At 40.3% G+C, this 25826-nt stretch overlaps 1 long non-coding RNA gene and 1 pseudogene across 1 annotated transcript; one reads left to right on the top strand and one right to left on the bottom strand.

Annotated features, from left to right (window-relative positions):
* Positions 1 to 14268: 14268 nt before the first annotated feature.
* Positions 14269 to 15464, bottom strand: LOC107127408 (protein farnesyltransferase/geranylgeranyltransferase type-1 subunit alpha pseudogene; annotated as a pseudogene).
* Positions 15465 to 16912: 1448 nt separating this feature from the next.
* Positions 16913 to 19138, top strand: LOC135967088 (uncharacterized). Its single transcript, XR_010580950.2, has 2 exons — positions 16913 to 17164; positions 17684 to 19138. It is a non-coding gene; the product is annotated as an uncharacterized lncRNA (long non-coding RNA).
* Positions 19139 to 25826: the final 6688 nt, after the last annotated feature.

The raw sequence follows: 25826 nt of genomic DNA, 5'->3' as shown, positions 1-25826 counted from the left end.
GTGTCAACTGCATTGATGGATAAAAATAAGGACATTTTGCTCAGAAGTTTATAGTTAGTGTGCATAAATGTTATTCAACAGTGGGTCTTCTAACGCTCTTCAACTCATATATTTGTAAAAATTATACTGATAAATTCAAAGGCCTTAGGTTTTGGCTTTATGCTTTTCCTTTTCCTAGAATGCTCTTCCGTCTCTGGAAAACCACACCTCCTTCAGCATGCAATTTAATGCTCCAAAAAGAAGCTCATCCAACACTCCGTGATCCCTATCTCCTTTCTACTTGCAACACGTCCCGTAGGTCTTAACCCTGGCTGTTCAGTAAAATCTTCGAAAAAGGTTCAGAGATTTTATATATCTGAGTCCAACCTAAATTTACTAAATTAGCTGAAACCTAAGCATTTGTAGTTTTAAAAGCTTCACAGGTGGTTCTAATTCAGGAGATGAAATTCACTAATTCCAGCATTAATTGTATTATAGCATAAGCAAAACGTGTTACTGGAGTGTAACAATTGTAGCTCTTCCATTTTATTTCCCCAGTTTGTAGAATGCTGTAAGCACTCAGCAAAAGTTTGTTGAACATATTCAATGAATTAGCAAGCAGATAGGGCTGGAAAGGCAGTCTTTTTTTTTTTTTTTTTTTTTTTTAAGATGGAGTCTCACTGTTGTCACCCAGGCTAGAATGCAATGGTGTGATCAAGGCTCACCGCAACCTCCACCTCCCAGGTTCAAGCGATTCTCATGCCTCAGCCTCCCAAGTAGCTGGGACTTCTGGCCTGTGCCGCTATGCTTGGCTAATTTTTGTATTTTTAGTAGAGACAGGGTTTCACCATGTTGGCCAGGCTGGTCTCGAACTCCTAATCTTAAGTGATCCGCACTCCTTGGCCGCCCAAAGTGCTGGGATTACATGCATGAGCCACTGTGCCCAGCCAGAGTCAGTTTTAACGAGGGAATAATTCTAGGTGGACAGGAGAAGAGTGGTGTGGGAGCGTGGCATTGAGTGAGGTATGAGTTCAGAAGGGGAAGCCTAAAGTGATCCTAGTTTAAGGTTTCAGGGTCATGAAAAAGAAAGAAGTGGATGTCAAAGACCACCTTGGCCTAGTCTATCTTCCTTTGACATAAGGTTGCCCAGAGCTGGAATGGGATGACATTCAAGTAACCTTCTAGTCAGGACTGTATCAGGTCAGCCCTGGATTAAAAGGATTGAATCTAGGATGGAAGCTACTCAGACACTGTATCAGGTACCCTTAGTGGGAAGTAAAAGAGACAGATGCTGACTGGAAGGAGTTTAAAATCCAGTTAAGACTCATGAAACAACAAAGAAAACATTCATAGAACAACATAGCAATTAACTTACTAGTTACTATTTGCTAAGTGCTTTCTACCTGCCGGTGTTTACATTAAGCACTTTACAAACATGACTTAACTGAAAATGATTTCTATTGCACTTGATGAAGACATGTAGGCTTGGAGAGAATAAGTACCTTGTTCAAGGTTATACAGCCAATAAGTGTTGAAAACCAGATGTGGACCCAGGTTTGGCTGACTCCAAAACTTGTGCTTTTTGTGCACTACACTAGAAAGCCTCTATCCTTACATCTCTGGTATGCAGCCTCTGGTCCAAGTGATTACCTAAAATCACATGGTAAATTTTACCATGTGCTCCAGATTTAAAACCTTTCCACAGCTCTCCACTGCCTTAAAGAATGTGTTAAACACGGGAGTATTTGGCAGAACCAAGTAGAGGTAACTGAGTTGAATGAGGTTGATGTTGGTTTCCAAAAACAGTGAGTTTACTTTAAGTTTACTTAAAGGAAGTAAGGAATATAGAATATGGAAGAGAAAGAACAAAGCAAAGACTAAACCTAGACCTGGAATATTTCGGGGAAAAAAACCCTTGGCTTACTTCCACACCCACTAAAGCCAAACTTCTGCACATACCAAACCAAACTTCTCATGAACACACATGCAGAACCTGTGAGATTCTACTAATTTTTTTTTCACCAGATAAATAGAATAGTAAAATTAGTAAGATACATTTTACCAGAATTGAGCTGTTTTTACTCACAACACTTCTGACACCAACTTTTAGGGTTGTTTTCTCACACCAACCAATTCTCCACCTCTCTGGAAATTGACTGGGTGTCCAGCAATCCAATTAAATTAGTATTAACTACTCAGAGTTGGCCTCTGACTCTTCAGGTTTAAGGGCTCAGAGCCACAAGGCTGCCCTCATTTCAGATGCTAGGTGCAATATCAGATCACCCATACTTCTCCACCCTCCCCTAGCTTTATTAAGCTATAGTTGACAAATAAAAATGGTATGTATTTACAGTGTACAATGTGAGGTTTTGATATATGTATATGTGGTGAAATAATTTAATGACAGTAATTAATATATCTATCACTGCACATACAACTTTTTTTTGTGGTGAGAACATTTTAAATCTATTGTCTTAGCAATTTTCAAGAATACAATACAGCATTCTTAACTAGCATCACTATGCTGTACAATAGATCTCCAGAATTTATTCATCCTAACAGTTAGAAACCCTGTATCCTTTGACAGTATCTCCCCATTCATTTCTCCTTACCCCCAGGCCCTGTTAACCACCATTTTACTGTCTGCATCTATGAGTTCCGCATATAAGTGAGATCTGTAGTATCTGTAGTCTTTCAGTGACTGGCTTATCTCACTTAGCATAGTATCCTTTAGGTTTACCCAGATTGTCGTAAATGACAGAACTTCCGTATTTTAAAAGGCTGAACAATATTACAATGTGTGTTTGTGTGTGTGTGTGTGTGTGTGTAAAACATTTTCTTTATCCATTCATTCATTGATGGACACTTAGGTTGATTTTCCATCTTGGCCTTTGTGAATAATGCTGCAGTGATTGTGGGAGTGCAGATATCTCTTCAATATATTGATTTCCTTTCTTTTGGATATATATCCAGAAGCGGGATTGCTGGGTCATAAGGTAGTCCTATTTTTAATTTCTGAGGAACCTCTACGTGATTTTCCACTGTGGCTGCACCAATTGACGTTCTGACCCATACTGTACAAGGTTCCCCTTTCTCCACATCCTCACCAACACCAATCATTTGTCTTTTTGATAGATATTCTAACATGTGTGAGGTGATATCTCACTGTGCTTTTAATTTAACTTACATTTTCCTGATAATTAGTGATGTTGACCATTTTTTCATATACCTGTTGGCCATTCATACGTCTTCTTTTGAGAAATGTCTATTCAGGTCTTTTGCCTTTTTTTTTTTTTTTTCCTTTTTCTTTTTGAGACGGAGTTTCCCTCTTGTTGCCCAGGCTGGAGTGTAATGGCACAATCTCAGCTCACTGCAACCTCCACTTCCCGGATTCAAGCAATTCTCCTGCCTCAGCTTCCTGAGTAGCTGGGATTACAGGCGTGCACTACCACACCTGGCTAATTTTGTATTTTTAGTAGAGACAGGATTTCTCCATGTTGGTCAGGGTGGTCTTGAACTCCCTCCGGTGGTCTCAGGTGATTTGCCCACCTTGGCCTCCCAAAGTGCTGGGATTACAGATGTGAACCACTGCGCCCGACCCTTTTGCCCACTTTAAAATCTGGTTATGTGTTTTCTTGTTATTGAGTTGTTTGAATTCCTTGTATAGTTTGAAAACTAACCTCTTATCAGATATATGGCTTGCAAATACTTTCTTTCATTCCATAGGTTGTTTCTTGTCTCTTTTCTTCTGTACATAGGTTGTATTCCATAGATTGTTTCTTTTTCTATAGAGAAGCTTTTTAGTTTGATGCACTCTTATTTGACTATTTTTGCTTTTGCTGCCTGTGCTTTTGGGGTCATAACCAAAAAAGTGATTGCTGAGGACAATGTCAAGAAGCTTTTTTCCTATTTTCTTCTAGTAGTTCCACAGTTTCAGGTCTTATATTTAAATCTTCAATCCATTTTGAGTTTTTTTTTGTGTGTGTGTGTGTAAGGTGTGAGATAAGGGTCCAATTTTAATCTTTTGCATGTGGAAATCCAATTGTCCCAATACCATTTATTGAATAGTCTGCCCTTTTCTCATTGTGTGCTCTTGGCGCCTTTGTTAAAGATCAATTGACCATAAATGTGTGGAATTATTTCTGGACTCTCTATTCTGTTCTATTGGTCTATATGTCTGTTTTTATGCCAGTACCATGCTATTTGAGATCACCTGTACTTCTATGTGACCAGCCATAAATCAGCTATCTCCATAACCCCCTCCTAAGTTTCAATGATTTCCTAGACTGGCCAACAGAACTCAGGAAGGCACTTAACTTACATTTGTATTTTAAGGATACAAATGAACAGCCGATGAGAGGTAAAGGGGCGAGGCCCAGAAAAGTCCCAAACATAACACTACTGTACCATGGAGCTGGAGTGTGCTACCCTCCCAGAATGCAGATGTGTTAACCAACTGGGAAGCTCTCTGACCTCCACTGTTTATGGGTTTTTATGGAAGTTTCATTAAGTAGACATGATTCATTAAATCATTGACCATTGGTGATTGAACTCAATCTCTACCCGCTCTGCCCTCCCCAGCAGCAGAATGGGGATGAAAGTTCCAAGTTTCTAATCAAGGCTTGGCCTTTTTGGCTTCCAGCCCCTATCCTGAAGCTACCTAGGGGCCCTCAGCCACCAGACATCTAATTAACATGCAAAATATACTCTTACCCTTATCATTCCCAGGATTCCAAAATGTTTCAGAAGCTGCATGCCAGGAATCTGGGACAAAGATAAAATATTTACTTTTTATAATACCATAAAGGACATCTTTGCATGCTGCTTCTTGTTATCTGGTGATGTTGCTAAGCATGAAGAAATCATTCTAAGATCTGGGACGGAAAGTTCATATCAATAACTAAAACTGTACAGGTTTAAATGTGTGGTGACTTTAACTTAGAATGCACATCCATTCAGATGTTACATATGCACATTCACAAGGCACATTTGAAGCCTGTGCTATGAATGAAGAGCAGTCTGGGAGGCCCTGCAGCCCTTAGCAATTTGGTCTTTACTTGGAGTTTGTATTTCCTTCCTCACTTTTTATATTACGTGGCCTTGTCTCATGATGGCACCATTGTGACATGTGTACAGGCTGGCCACACTCTGTTCAACTGTTGTTTGCTTAATGCATTCTCTCATGATAAACTGGACCCAAAGCTTACCTATTCTGCCCCCCACCCCAACTTTAGAATGGCAGACAAATGATGAAGCTTCCCACGGGAGATTCCTTTTATTTCTTTTTAATATTTTATGTATGTATTTATTATTTAGAAAACACTGTCTCATTCTCTGTCGCCCAGGCTGGAATGCAGTGGCGCAATCATAGCTCACCGCAGCCTAGAATTCCTGGGATCAAACAATCCTCCTGCTTCAGGCTCCCAAAGCGCTGGGATTACAGGTGTGAGCCACCACGCCTGACATCTGCAGGAAATTCTAACTTTATTTTCACCACCATTAGTTCAATTATGGTCAACAATTACAAGTCTTGTAAGCAGCTTTGTATTGCTTAACTCCACCTTTTACAATCTTCTTAGCCACTGTTTCTGTATTGTTGTTATGCAAACGTATACCATTTTATTGGTAAACTGTTATTTTGTTTTTATATTTTAGTTGGTTCTGCTGCTTTGGTTATCTTTTCTATTGTCTTATTCCTTAATGTGTATGCTTTAAATGTGTATGTCTGTGACACTGTTGGAAAAAAGATTAATTTTACATTTGAATGGCTGGTAGATAACAATTTTTGTGGACATTTATTAAAATAAATAGAAGAGTACATTCTTGTGGGTTTCTATTAAATCAGTTTTCTTGTAGCATTATACTCACATAATATATGAATAGACTAAACAAACCATTCCTGTGCTTAACAATTAGCAGCAAGTCCATGCCATTCACTAATTATTTATTGAGGACTTACTCTGGGCCAGACACAAATGGGGTCGAGCTCACAGGACATGACAAGATGCTGTGTGTCTAGAATTAAGAGAGCAACAACAGGTCCTATCACTCTTCTGCTTAAAATACTTGGATAGCCTTAGGTCCAAATAGGTTCAAAATATTCCTCTCCCATACAGATACTGGCTCAAGGAGCCCAAAAAGGGAAAAGGTGGCTTTAAGATACTGAGCTGTGGCTGGGCGCGGTGGTTCATGCCTGTAATCCCAGCACTTTGGGATGCTGAAGCAGGTGGATCACCTGAGGCTAAGAGTTTGAGACCAGCCTGGCCAACATGGTGAAACCCCATCTCTACTAAAAATACAAAAATTTAGCTGGGTGTGGTGGTGCACACCTGTAGTTCCAGCTACTTGGGAGGCTGAGGTATGAGAATTTCTTGAACCTAAGAGGTGAAGGTTGCAGTGAGCTGAGATTGCGCCGCTGCACTTCAGCCTGGGCAACAGACCAAAGATTCTGTCTGAACAACAGCAACAACAGAAAGACACTATGCTGTGCCTCTCATCCTGCATTTTTTCCTCTTTGCTCTTAGTACTTTCTGATCATGTTTCATATTAATTTATTTCTGGTTTCCTATCAGCTTTGAATTAATCCTAGCTTTGTACCCTGGGCCCTCACTTTCAGATCCTCTCAGTTCTATTCCATGCATATTATGGAGAAAGTCTTACCCTACCCATAACCAGACCCAGCTTCTGGAAGTATAATCCCAGAATGGCATCTGAGACCTCACTTGGCCTGGCAGAGGAGTTTCGACGTGTTCCATAGCTTTGATGTTACTATTCCTTACTTTAAGACACTTTTAGATCTGACACATGTTCTTTTCACCAGCTTGTCTTCTGCCATTCCTCAACTAGGATGTTATCGATCTGTCCTATTGAATTTCTTGAGCAGTTTCTGGAGCAAGTAATTTTATTTCCCATCTCATTTTTGCACACGGCACATTTCCTCCTCATAAAAACCCCTGTTCCACCATCCCCAATTCTCCAGCTATCTCCTCCTCTTAATCTCAAAGCTAGTTTCAGGGGTCTCATCTCCCAAAAAGTTCCAGTCTGACTTAGATGCTTCTCCTCTAAGCCACAGTGTTTATGGCACTATAGCAATTGCTTTACTTATGTGTCTCCCACCTGCTCCCAGATTTTGAAAGAGGTTACCACATTTTATTTGACTTTTTTTTTTTTTTAAATGGAGTCTCACTCTGTCACCCAGGCTGGACTGCAGTGGTGCCAGCTTGGCTCACTGCAACCTCTGCCTCCTGGGTTCAAGTGATTCTTGTGCCTCAGCCTTCCAAGTAGCTGGGATTATAGGCGGGTGCCATCACACTCAGCTAATTTTTGTATTTTCAGTAGGACAGGATTTTGCCATGTTGCCCAGGCTGGTCTAGCATTCCTGAACTCAGGCAATCTGCCAGCCTCAGCCTCCCAAAGTGCTGGTACTGCAGGCATGAGCCACCATGCCCAACCTTTTATTAGACTTTCTATCCTATCCCTAGCCTATGATAGGGACTCATTAAGTGACTATTGAGTAAATCAGTGAATGAATGAATTAATGAATAAGTGAATATATTGCCTAATACATCTACTTAAAGCCTCTTAGAAAGCAGGTATGGTATGAATTGTAAATGAACAATAGTACTACAATCTTAATATGGAGGGTGAGAAATAGAAAGGTCTTCAACAGATAATATTTTTTTCTATTTACATATGTCCTTTTTTTCTAGATATGAGCAAAAGCCTAAGTGCCAACTGCTGAATCAAGATTTACCCAAATGTCACCAAAACCAGTGGCAAGTTAGTCAAATATAGGACTCATCATTGAATTAACAATTATTGAGTATCTATTATGTGCACATCACTGTTTAATCTATAAGGATGTCGTGATTTAGTGAGGAAGCATATACAAAAATAACCCTGAGGAAGGGCAGACTGTGATAATCAAATTAGAGACTCAAACCACATTCTGTGGGATTCAAATGGAAAAAAAAAGATTAATTCTTATTAGAAGTAATCAAGTCAACAATGTATGGGGTGGGCACAGGCTGTGAAAATCAGGACAACCAGCTAATTAATGTTGCACAGAATAAATAGTGGATTGAATCGGATCTATTGCTTGTCAGCTGGTTGTTTTGCTCCACAACTGCCTTAACCTCTGAATGACATGGAAGTGAGAAAGAAGAAGGAAGTGCAGCAGGACTCAAAGAGGAAGAAATGACTCTTGCTAAAGAAGGAAGAGAAGTGGAACCAACCACAGGGAGGAGAGATGGGGTAAAAATTGTTTTGATTCCGTTGTAGCATTTCCTTGAGTCTCTTCAGTTCTAAGAATAGGGAAAGTAAGAAAAGAAGAGAGCCTGTCATGGAACCAAAAGAAGACAGCATCAAAATAAGGAGAAAAGAGCAAAGAAGCAGAAATGACTTGGAATCATGCCATAGAATTATGCCACCATACTGCTGCTTATAAAACATTCATACTGAAAATGTTTTAGTGACGATACAAATAAGAAGGTAGAGGAGACATGGTTGTAGATAGTGATCTAAGGAAAAAAGTGTGTTACTATGGTTATCATTAGAACTTTTCACAAATAGTCCCACTCTTCCCATTAATGTACACCAGGGGATCAAACTGCCACCTCCTTTGAGGGTTGATATGGCTGTGTGGCTTGCATTGGCCAACAAAATGTGAGGAGAAGTGATAGACACGTAGAGTGTATGAGAAATACCTTTCAGCCACTAAGATTTGGAGTATTAGTATAAGCTAACCTGTCCTTACTAATATAGTTACCCAGAAAGAAAAGGAAAAGATTGCTAATATTTATGCAAAAAAAAAGATTGAGAGAGAGAAATTTGTGGGACAGGTCAAAGGAGTACTATAAGAGTTGGATTCAAGTAAGAAATAAAATGTAAAGCTAAATAGTTAAGCCTTATAAAATGTGTAATGATTTCTTTCTTCTAATAGTTTGTTTGTATGTCTTTCTCTTTGTAATATTCTTCTTCATACAGAGCATCTGTTTTTACAGTTTCAACTACTGCCTCAATATGAATAATTAGAAACTCTTCTATCTGATTTTGACAACATTCACATTTCTAACTGCCTACAAAAATATACCCATTTTAAAAGACTCCCAGTACAACTGTTCACACATGTTCATGTCTAAGAATGAAACAATGAAACTCCTTAGAAGATCAAACCTCCTCCCAAAAAATTCCTTTCCCTTTTCTGTTAACAAAATCTCCCCTCAAGCCTTGCTAGTTAACTTAGATCACTTCCTCTTCTTATTCCTCTTTATTCAATCTCTGCTTCAAAATGCCTCTCAGATTTGCCACTTTCTCTACTCACATCTCAGCTACCCTAGTCCAAATGTATTTAACTCATACCTGGACCATGGTCATAAACTCCTCTCTTCTTCTCCAATGCATTCGCCCACCCCTCCATCCTGCCCACTCTTTCCAGACTAATCTTCCCTCCACAAAGGTCCTCTGCGACCCCTCAGCCTCATGTCCAACAGCATTCACCATAGCCTGCCCCTCCAGGGCTCTCCCACTGCTTACCAGCTGCTGTGCTCAGGCTGGCATGTTTGGTGTTTGCTGTGCTGTGAGCCATTCTGCTCATTCCTCCATCCTTGTTTTACCAAAATTTTTACCTCCAACTCTGCAAGTGCTCTCACTTTCATCTTCCCAATAAAAAATCCCACACATCTTTAAGGCTCACCTTATATCCCTTTTTCTCTTTTCCCAGAAGACTTAACAAATCCCACCCAAAGAGATTTCTCCCTTTCTCTACCCACATAGCACTTAGTCACAGAGTTTAAAGTTCTCTGAGAAGTCATATAGAACAATTCTTCAATTTTATAGTTGAGATTAAGAGACTTGGTTAGTCCTGCAACCAGTTAGTGACAACTAAAACTAGAATCCAGATGTCTTGAATGCATCTTCTTTCCCACAACATTTTACTACTTTTTGTTAACTGCAAGATGTTTTACAGTTTAATTCTATTCAACCTTATATTTTGTTTAGTGTTTAAAAATCATGTATCCCTGATAAGAGCATATGCAGCTTAGGAGCAATGATGTGATACAGGGTCTATATTAGGTAGAAGGCTCTTATTTTGGGGGCATTTAAGGCTGACATTCACAGTAAGGTTGAATGTAGAGCCAAACCATTAAACTAATATGTTTTGGAATAATTGGGAATCAGAGCCAGGAACACAAATCAAACCATGGAGAAAAAATAAGAGAGTAATTTAATGTCAGGAGCTTACAAAACCAGAATCAAGAGAAATGAGGAACATGCCATAGTATAAACTCCATGGTTGAACTATAGATGGTTCAAGAGGGGTAGGTCAATAGGGACATGTTCCTACCTAACTCCTAGAACAGCGAGTATAGGAAAAGAAAACGGATCCTTACCAGTATCCTCACAAGGCTCCTCTGTCTAGCTAGAGAAGACAACCCTAAAAGGGGACACCAAGCATGAGAAAGCATGATTTCTAATTACAGAAGGTCTTACTAGCCAGAGAGGGGCTGAGCAGGGAGGCCAGAGCTGCTCAGATCCAAAAGGTGTTAAGATGCCCTTAATTGGCTGTTGGCGCAACCCCATAATCCTCCTGAGGCAGAAGGATTGCTTGAGCCAGGAGTTCAAGCATTTGGTGCTCCCACTGCAGGCTTCAGACTGTGGGCTCATCAGAACCTATCCCTCTTGAACCCTGTCCCAGGCCCCTGGACAGAGGCCTATGCCTCTTAACTCCTATCCTAGCTGCAGGACAACAGATCTAGCCTACCAGTGATTGACTTGGCCTACCTGTGCTAACTCCCTGTATTTTGTTAACATAAATAGCTTAGCATGGAGTATACAAGATATTGCATGCTTCTACCCCACTTTTCTTTTCCAGTTTTATTTCCCAAGGTATCCCTTTTCTTATCTTAAGTGATAGCCATCCAGGCAGCCACCATTCCTCACATATAATACATATTTTCAGGCCTCCTTGTGCTGTTCCCTCTGCCTAGAGTGCTCTTCCTGTTCCCTTCCCACTCTATCTGACTGACAAGAATGTATTTATATTTTGAGATCCAACTCATATGCTTCTGCCGTAGTGAAGTATTCTCATATTCTCCGTAATCAGAAGAGAGGAACTCATTCCTTTCTCTAGACTCTCATAATCGGTTACTTGTGTTTTTCTTACAGCACGTTTTAAAAAATATGCTTTATAGTATGGTATAGTTTTAAAAACTTCACTGTATTATATTCAAGCACCTAGAGAACAAGAACTATGTCTACATTTTCACTGTACCCTCACAGGACCTAGTCCATCCTGTTGAATAAACATGTTGGGCTAGGCCAGGCATGGTGGCTCACATCTGTAATCCCAGTGCTTTGGGAGGCTGAGGCAGGGGTATCACTTGAGGCCAGGAGTTTGAGATCAGCCTGGGCAACATAGCAAGAGCTGTCTCCACAAAAAAATAAAACAAAAATAAAAAGCTAGCTGGGAGTGGTGGCATGCGCCTATAATCCCAGATATTTGGGAGGCTGAGGCAGAAGGATTGCTTGAGCCCAAAATCAACATTCTGCCCTAGAGTGGCACATTTATTACAATGAATGAACCTACGTTGACACATTGTTACCACCTGAAGTTACATTAGGCTTCACTCTTGGTGCTATACGTACATGGTTGGGTTATGACAAATGTATAATGACAAGTATCCACCACCGTATCATACAAAGTAGTTTCACTGCTCTAAAGATTCTCTATGTTCTGCCTATTCATCCCTCCATTCCTGCGAACCCCTGACAACCAGTGATCTTTTTTACTGTCTCTGTAGTTTTGTCTTTTCCAGAATGTCATATAGCTGGAATCATAAAGTATGGAGCCATTTCAAGTTGTCTTCTTTCACTTAGTATAATTATATGGATTTAAGTTTCCTTTATGTCTTTTCACGGAGAATAGAGAGAATGCCACTCTTTGCATGCTTGATAGCTCATTTCTTTTTAGTGCTAAAAAACTTTCCGACCTCTGAATGTACCATGGTTTATTTACTGGTTCACCTACTGAAGAACACCTTGGTTACTTCCAAGTTTTGTCAATTATGAATAAAGCTGCTATAAACATTTGTGTGTGGGTTTTTATATAGACATGAGTTTTCAACTTATCTGATTAAATACCATGAAGCATAATTGCTGGATCATATAAAAAGATGTTTGGTTTTATGAGGAACTGCCAAGCTATCTTTCAAGATGGCTTTGCCGTTCTGCATTTCTACCAGCAATGAATGAGCTTTCTTGTTTCTCCATATCCTCACCAGCATTTGCTACTGTCAGTGTCTTGGATTTTTGCCATTCTAATTAGTGGTAGTAGCTCACTGTTTTTTAAATTTGCAATAGCCAGATGACATATAATGTTGAGTATCTTTTTAGGTGCTTATTTATCATCAGTTTATCTCCTTTGGAAAGGTACTACTCTCTATTTTTCACCTAAGAAAAATAAATACATGCCAATTTTTCAAACAATATACTGGTTTACAAAGTAAAAAGTTGAAGTTCTCTCTCTCTCAATCTCACTACCCAGAAGTAATCACTATTAACATTGTTTTCATTCAAGACATGTTTCTATGCATTTACATACCTACAAATGCATAGAAATGTATATTTTATTTACTCATATGATTTTTATTTTAATAGTATTTTATGAGTTACTTTTTAAATACATGTTAAAGGTATATTACTTTAATATATCCTGGAGACCTTTCAATATCAGTAATGGGTGCAGAATATGCCAGAGGAAGAATGTGTTATAAAGTAACTAATCAGTTCCTTATTGGACATTTACATTGTTTTTTAAATTTTTCTTTTTTTTTAACCTTTAGGCAATTCTATAATGAACCACCTTCGATATATATACACACACACATCTCTGTACAACAATGCCAGTATTTCTGTGAACAGAGTCTTAGAAATGGAATTGCTGAGTCAAAGGTTACATAATTTAACAACATGATAGGAATTGTTCTCAAACTGCCAAACTGTGCACAAAAGAGACTGTTCAAATTTACACTCCCATCTAGTGTTAGAGAGCGGTTCAGTATTCAGAGAAGCCATAAGAGTTTTAAATAGGTGCCTCAGGAGCTACCGGGGAAAAGAAGGGGGTAAGAAAAGGGCTGGTAGTCCACACAGCAATCTCCTGTCCTCTTCAACGAGAACACCTCTCCTTTGATCAACATTATTTATTGGGCTTAGTTTAAAATTCCTCTTGAGGAGAAGTTTCTGGTAGTAGACATTTGAAAACCTTTGAAATAAAAAAATTACCTGTTTTTAAGTGGCAAAAATTATTAATTTATAGGTTACTTAGGAATGTTCTCAGGTGCAAGTAACAGATGACCCAACCACAGCAGATTGAATCAGCGAGGGTACAATTTTCTCATGTAACAGAAATGCAGCAGCTGCATTCGTTCGGTGGCTCAGTGGCCTTTTAGGCTTTTCCTTATGGTTGCAAGATGGCACCACTCCAACTCGAGCATTATGTTTGTATTCAAGACAAAGGAAAGGGAGACAGTTTGTATCAGTCACTCTGGCCCTTTTATCAGAATTGCAAAAGTGCTCCTAGAAGCAGTCTGCTTCTTCCTAAGATCTTTGCTCATATGTTATTGGGCAGAGCTTTTTTTGTGTGTAGCATCTAATGGTCGCAAGTGAGGTTGGGAAAAGTGATTCATTTTTTCTGGCTTTTATAGTAAGGAAGTAGGCAAAAGATATGTTGGGTGTAGTTGTTGGGTTAGCCGGTCGTGATGTTCTGCCCCCAAGTACTCAGAATACTGAAGACTAAAGATGCAATGACAAACAAGATTGTCCTTATTCTTTTTGCTTGTTTTTTTGCTTGTAGATACAGCTATAACTTTATTACAAAATCATTCTTTTGGCATTAGTCGGTTACAGTGATAGCAAGATAATGTGACTGTGCAGACCAACTCTGATGGAACCACTGTATTCCCTGCTTACTGAACCAAACTTCGGCTACCTCATATCCATTACATACAAGTGACCCACAGTTATTACCGCTACAAATCTTGACGTGTGTACCACTGAGGGAGGAGTTGATGCTAAGGGAATAGATTACATGTTGATAAGACTACAAAAATTCCTTTATGGGACTTTTTCTTCCTCTTCCCATCCAGGGACTTTGCTTTAGAATAATCACATTACTTAGAGCTAGTCTGAGTAGCAGCAGCACCCAAGGAGCATCAGTTCTTATTAAAAAGCAATGCCTGTGTGATGCACTTTTACACCACAGGCAAAGGGAAAGATCCTTCTCATTTTAAACTCCTGCAGAGTCCCTTAATAAAAAATAAAAGCATTCCATCAAGTTCTTCTGGGTGGTGTTATTGCTGTACATTTGTTGGTGAGTCATTTTCTGTGCTGTGTTTGCTTTGAAAGGATCTTCCAATATATCTCCAATATGCCTTTCTTATCATGTCCTTTTCTTTAGCTAGGATTTCACATAACCCTAATGCTTTATTAAGAATGTCTTCCTTATTGTCACACTGGTTTTCTAGCATGTCTTCATAGATATCCACAAGAAAGGCAATTAGGTAGGGGGAACTATGACTTGGTTGTAAATCAAGTAATTGATTTAACAGATTAGGATATTTGGAAAGACCATGATCCTGTAAAATCCCTTTCAAATAGTTCCATGCACTTTCATTATGTGGCACTAGTTGAATCATTTCCAGAGTGTATTGGACTTCTCTCTCCAATACAGCATGATCATTGTAGCCAGTAGTGTTAGAAATAACGAAGTATCTTTGGTTCCAGACAGAGCTATTTCTCACATCCTCTTTGAGAAGTTGGTCCACATACTGCAGCTCATTATCCCAAAGTTTAAATTCCTGAATAACCCATTGTCGATGCCGCCAGGCATGATAATTCTTTGCATCCTGATTAAGAATATTAGCAAAAATTCAGGCTCCTGAGATGGATCTCTTAGCCATTCCACTAATACTCGCCTATGATGCCCAGCTTGATAGTTTTGGGGCTGCCCCTCAATTATTGCAGTGATGTAGTTCATTTCCTCATGTAGATCCTTCTGAAGTGACTTTAAGAGGACTCTCCGGAAATGCCACACTGTATAATTGGCTGCATTTAACTCAGTAGCATCCCAGGTTAGCTTAAAAGTTCGTTTGCTTCTTTCATCATGCTGCAGGACAGCTCGGAAGTAATCATAAACATCTCTAAATTTGTCACTATAAATGATCTGGACCACGGGATTGGGGCCATCATTCTGCAGCACTGGATCTATATCAGCCCATTCTGCTCTGTCCCTGCACAGGAGGTAGGAGGGTGAGTCTAGGCTCAGAAACCCGTCGTCCATGGGGGAAGCCACGGCTTCCCCAGCCTCAGCTGCCATCTCTTCCTCGTGCTGCTGCTGGGGCAGGGTGGATGCTGCTAGGGCGGGGGCTGCTCCAGCTGCCCAGGCTCGCCACCTTGCGCAGCCTCCCGACCCCCTCAGTGGCCACCATCTGAAGATAGTCCTTATTCTGACAGTGTTAACAAACAGAAGTGCAAACAAACCAGTTTGCACCAATATATAATAAAAACATTATATGTCCCAATGCAAAATATGTAGAGGAGATATTAGAGGCTGAAAGGAGAGAATGGTTAATTCTATCTCAAGTGGGGAGGGGTGGTAGGAGATCAAATAAGACTGTATCCAAAAAGTGACGTTTAAACAGAGTCTTGGAAAATGAGTAGATGCTCAGTGAGTGAAATGTATTCTAGGTAAAGGAATGGAGGTTCTGAGGCACAAATCCATGTGGTACATTCCAGGAGCTGCAAGCAGTTCATCATGACTGAGGAGGAGGTTTGGAGCTAGATGATGACCCGGGAGACCTAGGGAGAGATGAAGCTGGAAATTGATGCTGGGACCAAGTCACACAGAGGGCCTCCTGTGTTTCACAACAAGGACTCAGGAAACCCTTGTGACCTGGACAGTGTCATTGAGATTGTGTCACCTAAGCTGTCCAGTGCAACCATAAAGTGGAAAGCATGTGAAAAAAAAGTCCGAAGTACCTAAAACCTTTGTTGGATTTCCCTTTCACCTGGGTGCAGCTACACTTTAACACCCAAGTAGCCTGCACACCTGCTAGCCCTATTGGGTAAATACTATTGAGTCCTTAATCAACTATTGAGTTGTATTTGCCATCGACTCCTAGGGAAAGTTACTGCACTTCTCTGGGCCTCAGTTTTGTCATCTATAAAATAAAAATTAAACTTTGTAGTATAGAATTTTACTTCCCCCCCGAAATGTTTTCAGATGCATAATTCAGCAACATCAGCCTGGTGTAATTAAAGGGAAAACAACATCAAGAAAGGCTTTTGAGTCAGAAAGACCTGGGTGTGAATCCTGGCTCTCCATGTGTTAACAGAGTTACTATGTGACAACTCCTTGACCTGTGGTTTTCTCATATACAAAACAGGGATAAGGCACCTATCAGTGCCTGAAGCATAGCTATTACCCAATAAGTAGCACTGTTTTTATATTGTTTTTAAAATGTACATCTACCCTATAAGGTAGGTGAAATAGGTCTAAAGTTACCCTAAAGTTGAAGATCCAGAGGCATACAGATATTAGTAATTTGCCAAAAGAGCAGCCAGCTAGATAAGTGGTAGAACACAGCACAAATCCAAGTTCTTATTCTTTTCACAAATGGTGCAGCTTCTTTCCTCCAAGTGGTATGACGGGATTCAGATCTCTGTGATGCCTGTCAAGCGAATGATTTTATAAACAAATTAGATAGCCCCACACCTTCCTTAAATCCGAGCTCACGGAACAGGCAGGCTTGGGTTATCTCATGCTTTATAATCATTTATGGATGTGTGACTGGGATACTCTAGCCCTGTGTCTAGCTTTAGCATGACTTTAACCTGCCAGGAGAGGGAGCTCATACTGACTCCTTGCTAAGGTTACAGATACCCTGGAGACTTCAAGGGCTGCAGCACGGCGAGGAAAGGAAGGGTGGGGTTTTCCTTGTTACGGGTAATGACTACGCAGCTTTCTGGGAATGCATATTTTGGGAAGAACACTGACATTATTTAAAAAAAAAAAAAAAAGGTGAGATTATGACACAGAAAGAAATGACCCTTACCAGGAGGAAGTAGAAAGAAAAAAAGAGGAAGTGACTAGAGCAAAGGAAGACAAAAGGAAATTTGGCACAACAGGGTAAGTTTTGTTAATGCTGCACTTTTATTTAAATAGAAGGTAGACAAATGAAATATTTTTAGACTTGTACTGCAGGAACATAAGAATGGAATGAATGTTTTAAAAAAATATTCTGAGAACAGAATTAGCATGTGTCCTCCTGAGAATTCTTTCCCTATTTTGCTTCAATAAATATTAACTTGCCATATGTCCAAACCCTGTGCTAGGCACTAAAGATATGGAAATGAACAATTGAGCTCTTGATCTCAAAGAATGGTCATTACAGCAGAACAGACTTACACATGAGCAGTAAATTACCGGAAAGCCTGCCACCTTCTATGCAGTTGCTGCTAGTAGAGGACAGAGGGGAAAGCTCTTTTATCACCATAGGGGAAGGTCAAGTAATATTTATGATAATTATAGATAATTTTTTTGTGGGCACTCACCACCTGGCAGGCAGTCTGCCAAGTGCTTTATGTGGATTATGTCATTTGAGCCTCATAATAATGCAGGTGTTATTCTGTGATTTTCATTCTTTAGATGTGAAAATAGAGAAGCAACTTTTCCAAAATTGTAAGTGGTGGAGAGAAGTTTTTCCAAGGAGAAAACCTGGGCTAAGTATTAAAAACAACAACAACAAAATCAGACAGAAATGAAAGAGAAGAAGGATGGTGAAAAGGGGAAATGGGGGAGAATATTCTGTGCAGAAATAACAGTATGAAAGAGGCTGGTCAGCAAGTGACAGCAGATTGCAGTGGAAAAATCACAAGTTGTTCAATGTTACTGGAGTTTTCAAGGCATGTTGGGGGGTAGAAAGAATTGAAATTAGAATGATGGGCATAGGTCAGATCACAATGGGCTAGCCATGTCCTGAAAAAGAGTTTGAACTTTATTCTGAAACCACTGAAGCATGAAATAAGGAAAACAAAAGAATAAGAATAAGAATGTTGTTATTGTGTGGGCTGAATAATGGTCCCCCGAAGATGGTTTCACATCCTGATATGGTTTGGGTGTTTGGTGCCTCCCAAAAACAGAGCCCCACACTTAGTTTAATGCCCTGCTGTTGCTCTCTTGAAATTTTTAATAATTACTTTACAAGGGGCTATTCTGCATTTTCATTTTGCACTGGGCCTCACAAATTATGTAGCCAGTATTGCCTAATTCTAACATTAATCCTGAAAAACAAAAAATTATACTCACTTTATAAACCAAGACACTGAAAATCTCAGAGAGGGAGTATAATCCAGTAATAAATGCCTTTAGTCAGGTAAATTCTGCTACTTGCCAGTCAGGGCCCCTAGGACAAGCTTCCTAATTCCTTCCAAACCTCACTTTCTTCTTTTGCACAGTAATTACAATATCTGCCTTGCAGAGTGGTCATGAGCAGTAGAAATAACATATGTAAAGTACTTACACAGTGCTGGCAGATCAGAAGAACTCGGATGGTAGTTGCTATTGCTCAAAGTTCCAGACTTAGTAAGAGTTGAAGAAGGATTTCATGCCTATAGTTTCTTTTTTTTCTCTCAGACTTGTATTTTGGAGGATCATTCTGGCACAATGTGGATGGTGAAATGTAAGACTAGAGGCAAGAAGACCAGTTCAGAAACTGTGGCAATGTCATAGACAATTTCTGGAAAGACTGTCCATCTCATGCCGTCTCTTTTTTCTTTGATATTTGCCTCTAATATGTAGAAGTCATCCTCCAGAGCTGTGTCCTCATCACATGACTCAACCTTCCTAACCTTCTTAATCTTTGCTGGTGCCCAGATTTCCCCAGAAATTTGGAATTTTGATCCAAGAGATGCAGAGGCTGAGCATTGTTGGAACCAAGTCATATTCATAGCAGACTTTCCAGAGAAGGCCCAGAACAACCTGCTTGCTGCTGAGGTCCCCAGAGCCACTCTGAAGCCTGCCTCTCCGCAATGATTTCTCAGTTTCTCCTTTCATTCCACACATGTATACATTCAATAAATCTTTTTCCATTCCCTTCTTAAACGACAAGTTGCAACCAATAGAACCATGTAACAATGCTAGAGTTATTGGGAGATATAGTTGAAACATTAATCAAATTTGTGTAATAGGTTTAGGGAGAAGAAGGTGCACATTTAGGAATATGTAGGTGCAGAAGAAAGAGTTTGGAGTGAGTTCCGCATTTCTGGCTTCAGTGACTGTGTTGCTGTTGCTACAGTCATAAAGGTAGTGCATATGGGGAAAAAAAGGAGTGATCGGAGAGGGAGATACTGGACTTGAGGTGCCTAGAGGACATTCAAATGGAGATATACAGTTGGAAATTAGATATGTGCTTCTGGAATTCAAGAGAGTAGTCTAGGCTGGCAATACATTTTTGTGAATTTTCAGCATTTAAATTGTCATTACCGCCATGAGGGTGAGTGAGATTGCCCAGAGTATTAAGTTAAAAAAGAAGGATCCAAGAATGAAATCCTATATTTTTTAATACCAATGTATAAGAATCAGGTAGAAGAAAAGAAACTCTGAAAGGAGGCTTAGAAGGAATGGCCAGGGAGGGAGAAGCAGAACCAGGAGAAGTGCCAAATGAAAGGAGAATGTGGAAAAAGATATGACGTCTAAATCAGTCCAGCATCATTACCAGTGTCCTCTTCATCTACAGCTGAGGCTGCAGTCACCCTATCAAACATACCTCCTGAGCCTGCTCCCAGACCCGGGGATTTTTTTTCTTTTCTTTTCTTTTTCTTTTTTTTTTTTTTTTTAAGATGGAGTCTCACTCTGTCACCCAGGCTGGAGTGCAGTGGCGCGATCTTAGCTCACTGCAGCGTTCGCTTCCTGGGTTCAAGCGATTCTTGTGCCTTAGCCTCCTGAGTAGCTGGGATTATAGGTGACTGCCACCACGCCCAGGATAATTTTTGTATTTTTAGTAGAGATGAGGTTTCATCATGTTGGGCTGGTCTCGAACTCCTGACCTCGGGTGATCTGCCTTCCTTGGCTTCCCAAAGTATTGGGACTACAGGCGTGAGTCACTACGCCCTGCCCAAACCCAGGGAATTTCTTTAAGACCCATCTTCTGCCCTTTGCTACGGCCCTAGATTCTCCCACACTGCTTGGCTTTTTTGGATGGATGGTTTAGAGTAACAGCTGATGGCTGTTAAAATATCATGAGTTCATCAACAATGAAAGAAATGCAAATTGAACAGCCTAAGATTGTTAAGATTCAGGCCAGGTGTGATGGCTCATGCCTGTAATCCCAGCACTTTGGGAGGCCGCGGCAGGCAGATCACCTGAGGCCAGGAGTTTGCGACCAACCTGGCCAACATGCTGAAACCTCATTTCTACTAAAAAATACAAAAATTAGCTGGATGTGGTTGTGCACACCTGTAATTCCCAGCTACTGGGGAGGCTGAGGCAGGATAATCACTTGAACTCGGGAGGAAGAGGTTGCAGTGAGCCAAGATTGTGCCACTGCACTTCAGCCTGGGTGACAGAGTTCTGTCTCAAAATAAAAATAAAAATAAAAAGTAAGGTTCTATCATGTACCTGTACCTGATATGGTTTGGCTCTGTCCCCACCCAAATCTCACCTTGAATTGTAATAATCCCCATGTGTCAAGGGCTAGGCCAGATGGAGATAATTGAATCATGGGACGGTTTCCCCCATACTGTTCTCATGGGAATGAATAAATCTCATAAGATCTAATGGTTTTATAAAAGGGAGTTCCCTGCACAAGCTCTCTTGCCTGCCACCATGTAAGACATGACTTTGCTTCTCCTTTGCATTCTGCCCTGATTGTGAGGCCTCCCCAGCCATGTGGAACTGTGAGTCAATTAAACCTCTTTTCTTTATAAATTATCCAGCTTCAAGTATGTCTTTATTAGCAGTGTGAGAACAGACTAATACAGTAACTATATCATTAATATATACGAATGAAGCAACAAAGCCTTATGTTGGCAAAGGCTGTGGAGAGGAAGGCAAGCCAAACTTTGCTGATAGCATTTTAGGTACAGTCAATTTTTCTGCAGGGTAACCAGGGAAGCAGTACATGAGCTGTATGTGTCCTCTGTTCCACGTTGGAACATACCTCAAAGACATAAGCTAAAGGAAAAATGTAGTAAGCAGTGAAGATTCTAGTCCCACTATTTATAATGGCCCAAAATGAAAACAATCCAAGTCCTCAGCTTTAAAGTAATTTTTAAATAATGTCCGACTGATTTGGAATGCTGTGTAACCACTGAAACTGATAACCATGTGAACATAGAAATATATCTATGAAATAATGTTAAGTGAAAAAAGCAAACCACAGTAAGTGTCAGTGAGGGCATAGAAAAGTGGGAACCCTCAATATATTGTTGGTGGGAATATAAAATGGTACAGCCACTTTGGAAAACACAATCTGGAAGTTCCTCAAAAAGTTAAACATAGAGTTATCATTTCACAATGTCACTCCTAAGTATATACCCAAGAGAAATGAAAACATATGTCCACATAAAAACTTGTACACAAATATTCATAACAGCACTACTCATAATAGTCAAAAGGTAGAAACAACTCAGATGTCCATTGGCCGATACAATGATAAAGAAAAGGTGCTATACTCACACAATGGAGTATTATTTGGCCATAAAAAGGATAAAGTAGGTACATGCTTCAGCATGGATGAATCTTGAAAACATTATGATAAGTGAAAGAAGGCAGTCACAAAAGACCGCATGTTATATGAAACCATTTCTATGAAATGTCCAGAATAGGCAAATATATAGAGATAGAAAGTAGACTAGGGGTTGCTTAGGCTTGGGAAGGGTGGGGAGGATGGGAGGATTCAGATGTGATAGTAAAAGGTACAGGGTTTCTTTTTGAGATGCTAAAAATGTCCTCAAATTGATTGTGGTCATGGTTATACAACTCTGTGAATATACCCAAAACCACTGGATGTACACTTTAAGTGGGTGGATTGTATGGTATGTGAATTATATCCCAATAAAGCTATTACAAATTTTTAAAAAAATCATTAAATAGTATGTTTACAGTGGGTAAACTTTATGAAGAAATATATAATATACATACAAAAACTTCAATAAAGCATTTTTTTTTCTTTTTTTTGAGATGGAGTCTCGCTCTGTCGCCTGGGCTGGAGTGCGGTGGCACCATCTAGGCTCACTGCAAGCTCTGCCTCCTGGGTTCACACCATTCTCCTGCCTCAGCCTCCTAAGTAGCTGGGACTACAGGCACCTGCCACCACGCCCGGCTAATTTTTTGTATTTTTAGTAGCGACGGAGTTTCATTGTGTTAGCCAGGATGGTCGCAATCTCCTGACCTTGTGATCCACCCGCCTTGGTCTCCCAAAGTGTTGGGATTACAGGTGTGAGCCACCATGCCCAGCCAAGCCTTTTTTTTAAAAAAAAAAAAAAAAAAAGAAAGAAAAACACACTTGGGCACGGTGGCTCACGCCTGTAATCCCAGCACTTTGGGAGGTCAAGGCGGGTGGATCACCTGAGGTCAGGAGTTAGAGATCAGCCTGACCAACATGGAGAAACCCCATCTCTAATAAAAATACAAAAAAATTTAGCCAGGTGTGGTGGTGCATGCCTGTAATCCCAGCTACTTGGGAGGCTGAGGCAGGAGTATTGCTTGAACCCAGGAGGCAGAGATTACAGTGAGCCGAGATCGTGCCATTGCACTCACTCCAGTGTGAGCAACAAGAGAGAGACTCCGTCTCAAAAAAAAAAAAAAAAAAAAAGAAAGAAAGAAAGAAAGAAAAGAAAAGCACACACTAGTCCCTGCCTTGTAAGCATCTATATTTTTATAAAGTAACAAAGGCTGGAAGATACTGGGAGTCAGTGAAGGTATAACAGAAAGACACCAGATCTGCAATCTATAGGCCTGGTTCCATTCCTCCTCCTCCTGTTATTTTCTAAGTATGTGACCTTGTTTGAGCCTTAGTTCTTTCATTTATAAAGTAGAGGTATTAGTTCCTACCTCACATAGTTATTTTGAGGCATAAATGTTTAGTGGGTTCATTTTCTTGCCCTTCAGGATTGCTTAAGCGGGAGGTTAAAACAAGGTGGCAATAAAAGTACAATAACATATGTGAAAGGGATTTGAAAGTGAAACCTCCTATGAAAGAATAAGATAGTCTAGATCCTGATTACACTTCTGGCCTAGAAAATAGCATCAACATAGCCTCAGCTTCAAAAAGAAATGACCATACTTTGCCTGAGTGCTTCGAAAAATGCCTTTATAACTGGCCATGTGAAAATTAAGAAAAGCTTTCCAAATTCTGAAAATGTACACTTGTTTTAAAGGTAATTTGGGGGCGACACAAAGGAGCTAAGGTGTGTTAATGCCAAGTTACCATAGCAACATTCTTGGCTGCTCTATCCTTCCCAGTCCTGGGCCTACCCCCAGATGGGATGATGAGCCCAGTAAACACCAGAACTACGCCATTCTACATGAATTTATTTTCTCCATATGCAGACAGGGGAGACATTCATGCTTTCCCACAAATAATATTTGAAGGGAGAAGCCCTGAATGTTTACAAACCATCTCCTCTCTTTTTTCCAGAATCAGAATCAAGATCCTATACACTCATTGCAATGCCTGGCATGTAGTAAGTATTCAACATATAGCTGTTTAATGAATGAATGGTCAGAATTTACCTAGAAGTCCAAGGTTGGAATAGAACACCATTGTTTATTAGGCAGAAGAGACTATTAAATTATAGGCCAGGAATTTCAGAAAAGATATTTAAATTCATACTCCACATAATTTGGTGTCTGTTCCAAGCCACACAGCATTTTCACATCTGTATCTGCCCTGTTTATTAAATTTCTTCAGCCCATAGCTAATTCCTCTCAAATATCATACTTGTTATTCGGAACGGACACAATGCGATTCTACCAGCGTTATTCAACCTGTTACAAGGCACACATTTTCAAAGGCTGTGCGGGAACAGTATGTGAAAATGGCTTCGTGAATGTGCTGTCCTCCACCCTTCCGAGTTCTTGGCTTGATCTTACTAGAGAAGGGAGCCTAAGCAGGCCTGCATCTGGGCAAATTGTTTCCTCCTTGAAATGGGCAGAGGCAAACATCACTAGTGCCAAGAGGGCTGTTTTTGAAGTCATTCTTGTGGGATTGGAAAGCCTCTCTTGACTCAGGAGCCAGGCTCTCAGTCCCACCACCGAGTCAGGCTTTGAAAGTAGCTCGTATCTGCTTCCCCCAGATAGTCTCATATTTTTGGCAGAACCTCCGGGTTCTTTCTCTCTTAGAAGACATTTCTTTCTTGTAATCTCCCTCTTTGTATGAAACCCTTGAGGTCAAAGGGGAAGAACAGTAAAGTCTCCTCTTCATCACCAGATTTTCAGAGAACTGTTTCAAACCAACAGCAATAACAGCACCTGCCAACTGCCGATCATTGGCACTTTGCAGACATTATCTCAGTTAATCTTCAAAAGTCCTTGGAATACTTGGAAGGCAAGTATTTTTTATTCCCATTTTATCTTTGAGGAAATCAAGGCTCAGAGAGATTTCAGTCAGTGGCTGAGCCATTATTTAAACTCAGGTTTAGCTGGCCATGGTGGCTCATGCCTGTAATTCCAACACTGGGAGGTCAAAACGGGAGGATCGCTTGAGCCTAGGAGTTTGAGACCAGCCTGAGAAGCAGAGCAAGACTATGTCTACAAAAAAATAAAAATAAAAAAAGTGCAGGGCATGGTGGCATGTGCCTGTAGTCTTAGCTTCTCTGGAGGCCGAGGTGGGAGGATTGCTTGAGCCCAGGAGCTTAAGGTTACAGTAAGCTATGATTGCACCACTGTACTCCAGCCTGGGTGACAGAGTGAGACCACTATGTCTAAAAAACAAGCAAACAAACAAACTCAGGTCTGAGTATATGCTTTCATCTAAAATAACTAAAAACAACAAAAGCAGCAATAATTTTTGCCAATATCCCTCTGCACTAGAGAGTCTGGGGAGAGCCAAGGAAGAAAATCCTGGCTTGAACAATACCCTCACATTGCTTAGACCTTAATCATACTAATTTTAGACTTTAATTGTAGTAGCATATGTGTTGTGGTTGGTGCCTGTAGAAAAGGACTGAGCAGGAAATACCGGACCCAGATTCCGGCTGGTTAGAAAGAGTAACAGATACCAGAAGTGGCTCTGCTTCTGATGCTTTTTCATTTCTCTCTTTCCGTCCTTCAAGATCCATCTGTGTGAAAACTTTCCTGACCACCCACATAATCCCCAGCATTAATCCTTTATTTTGTGCTCCCATTGAATTTTGTTACATCTTACCACATTTTATTTTAATATACATTTCCTAACTGGCTAGAACACCTTGAGGCCAGTATCTGTGTCTTAGTCCTCTTTGTACCCAGCACCTTGAACAGTTCCTGTTAATAAAGTCTCAAGTCAATGTTACTACTTAATAAATCATGACTTCTCTTTATCTTGGTTTTTCAATTTTCAACCAGTATCCTCACTTTCCCTACATTCTGACTTGGATGGAACTTACATTCTTCTTGGCTGCCCCGCGTCTGAGCCCTCTTCCTGTGTCTGGGGAAACTGCCATTGCATAAGACATGCTGGGAGGTAGAATGTGTCTTCCCCTGATGGAAGCTGGAAAAAAGGCCAGTTACCCTCCTGGGTCCCTGGCAGCTGGTGCACAAGCATATGACCTAATCTTGGCCCCCCTGATATTACTACCTGAGACTTAAG

Source organism: Macaca fascicularis, chromosome 14 (assembly GCF_037993035.2).
Source record: "Macaca fascicularis isolate 582-1 chromosome 14, T2T-MFA8v1.1".
NCBI classification, from domain to species: Eukaryota; Metazoa; Chordata; class Mammalia; order Primates; family Cercopithecidae; genus Macaca; species Macaca fascicularis.
This window is presented reverse-complemented; position numbering and strand designations above follow the sequence as displayed.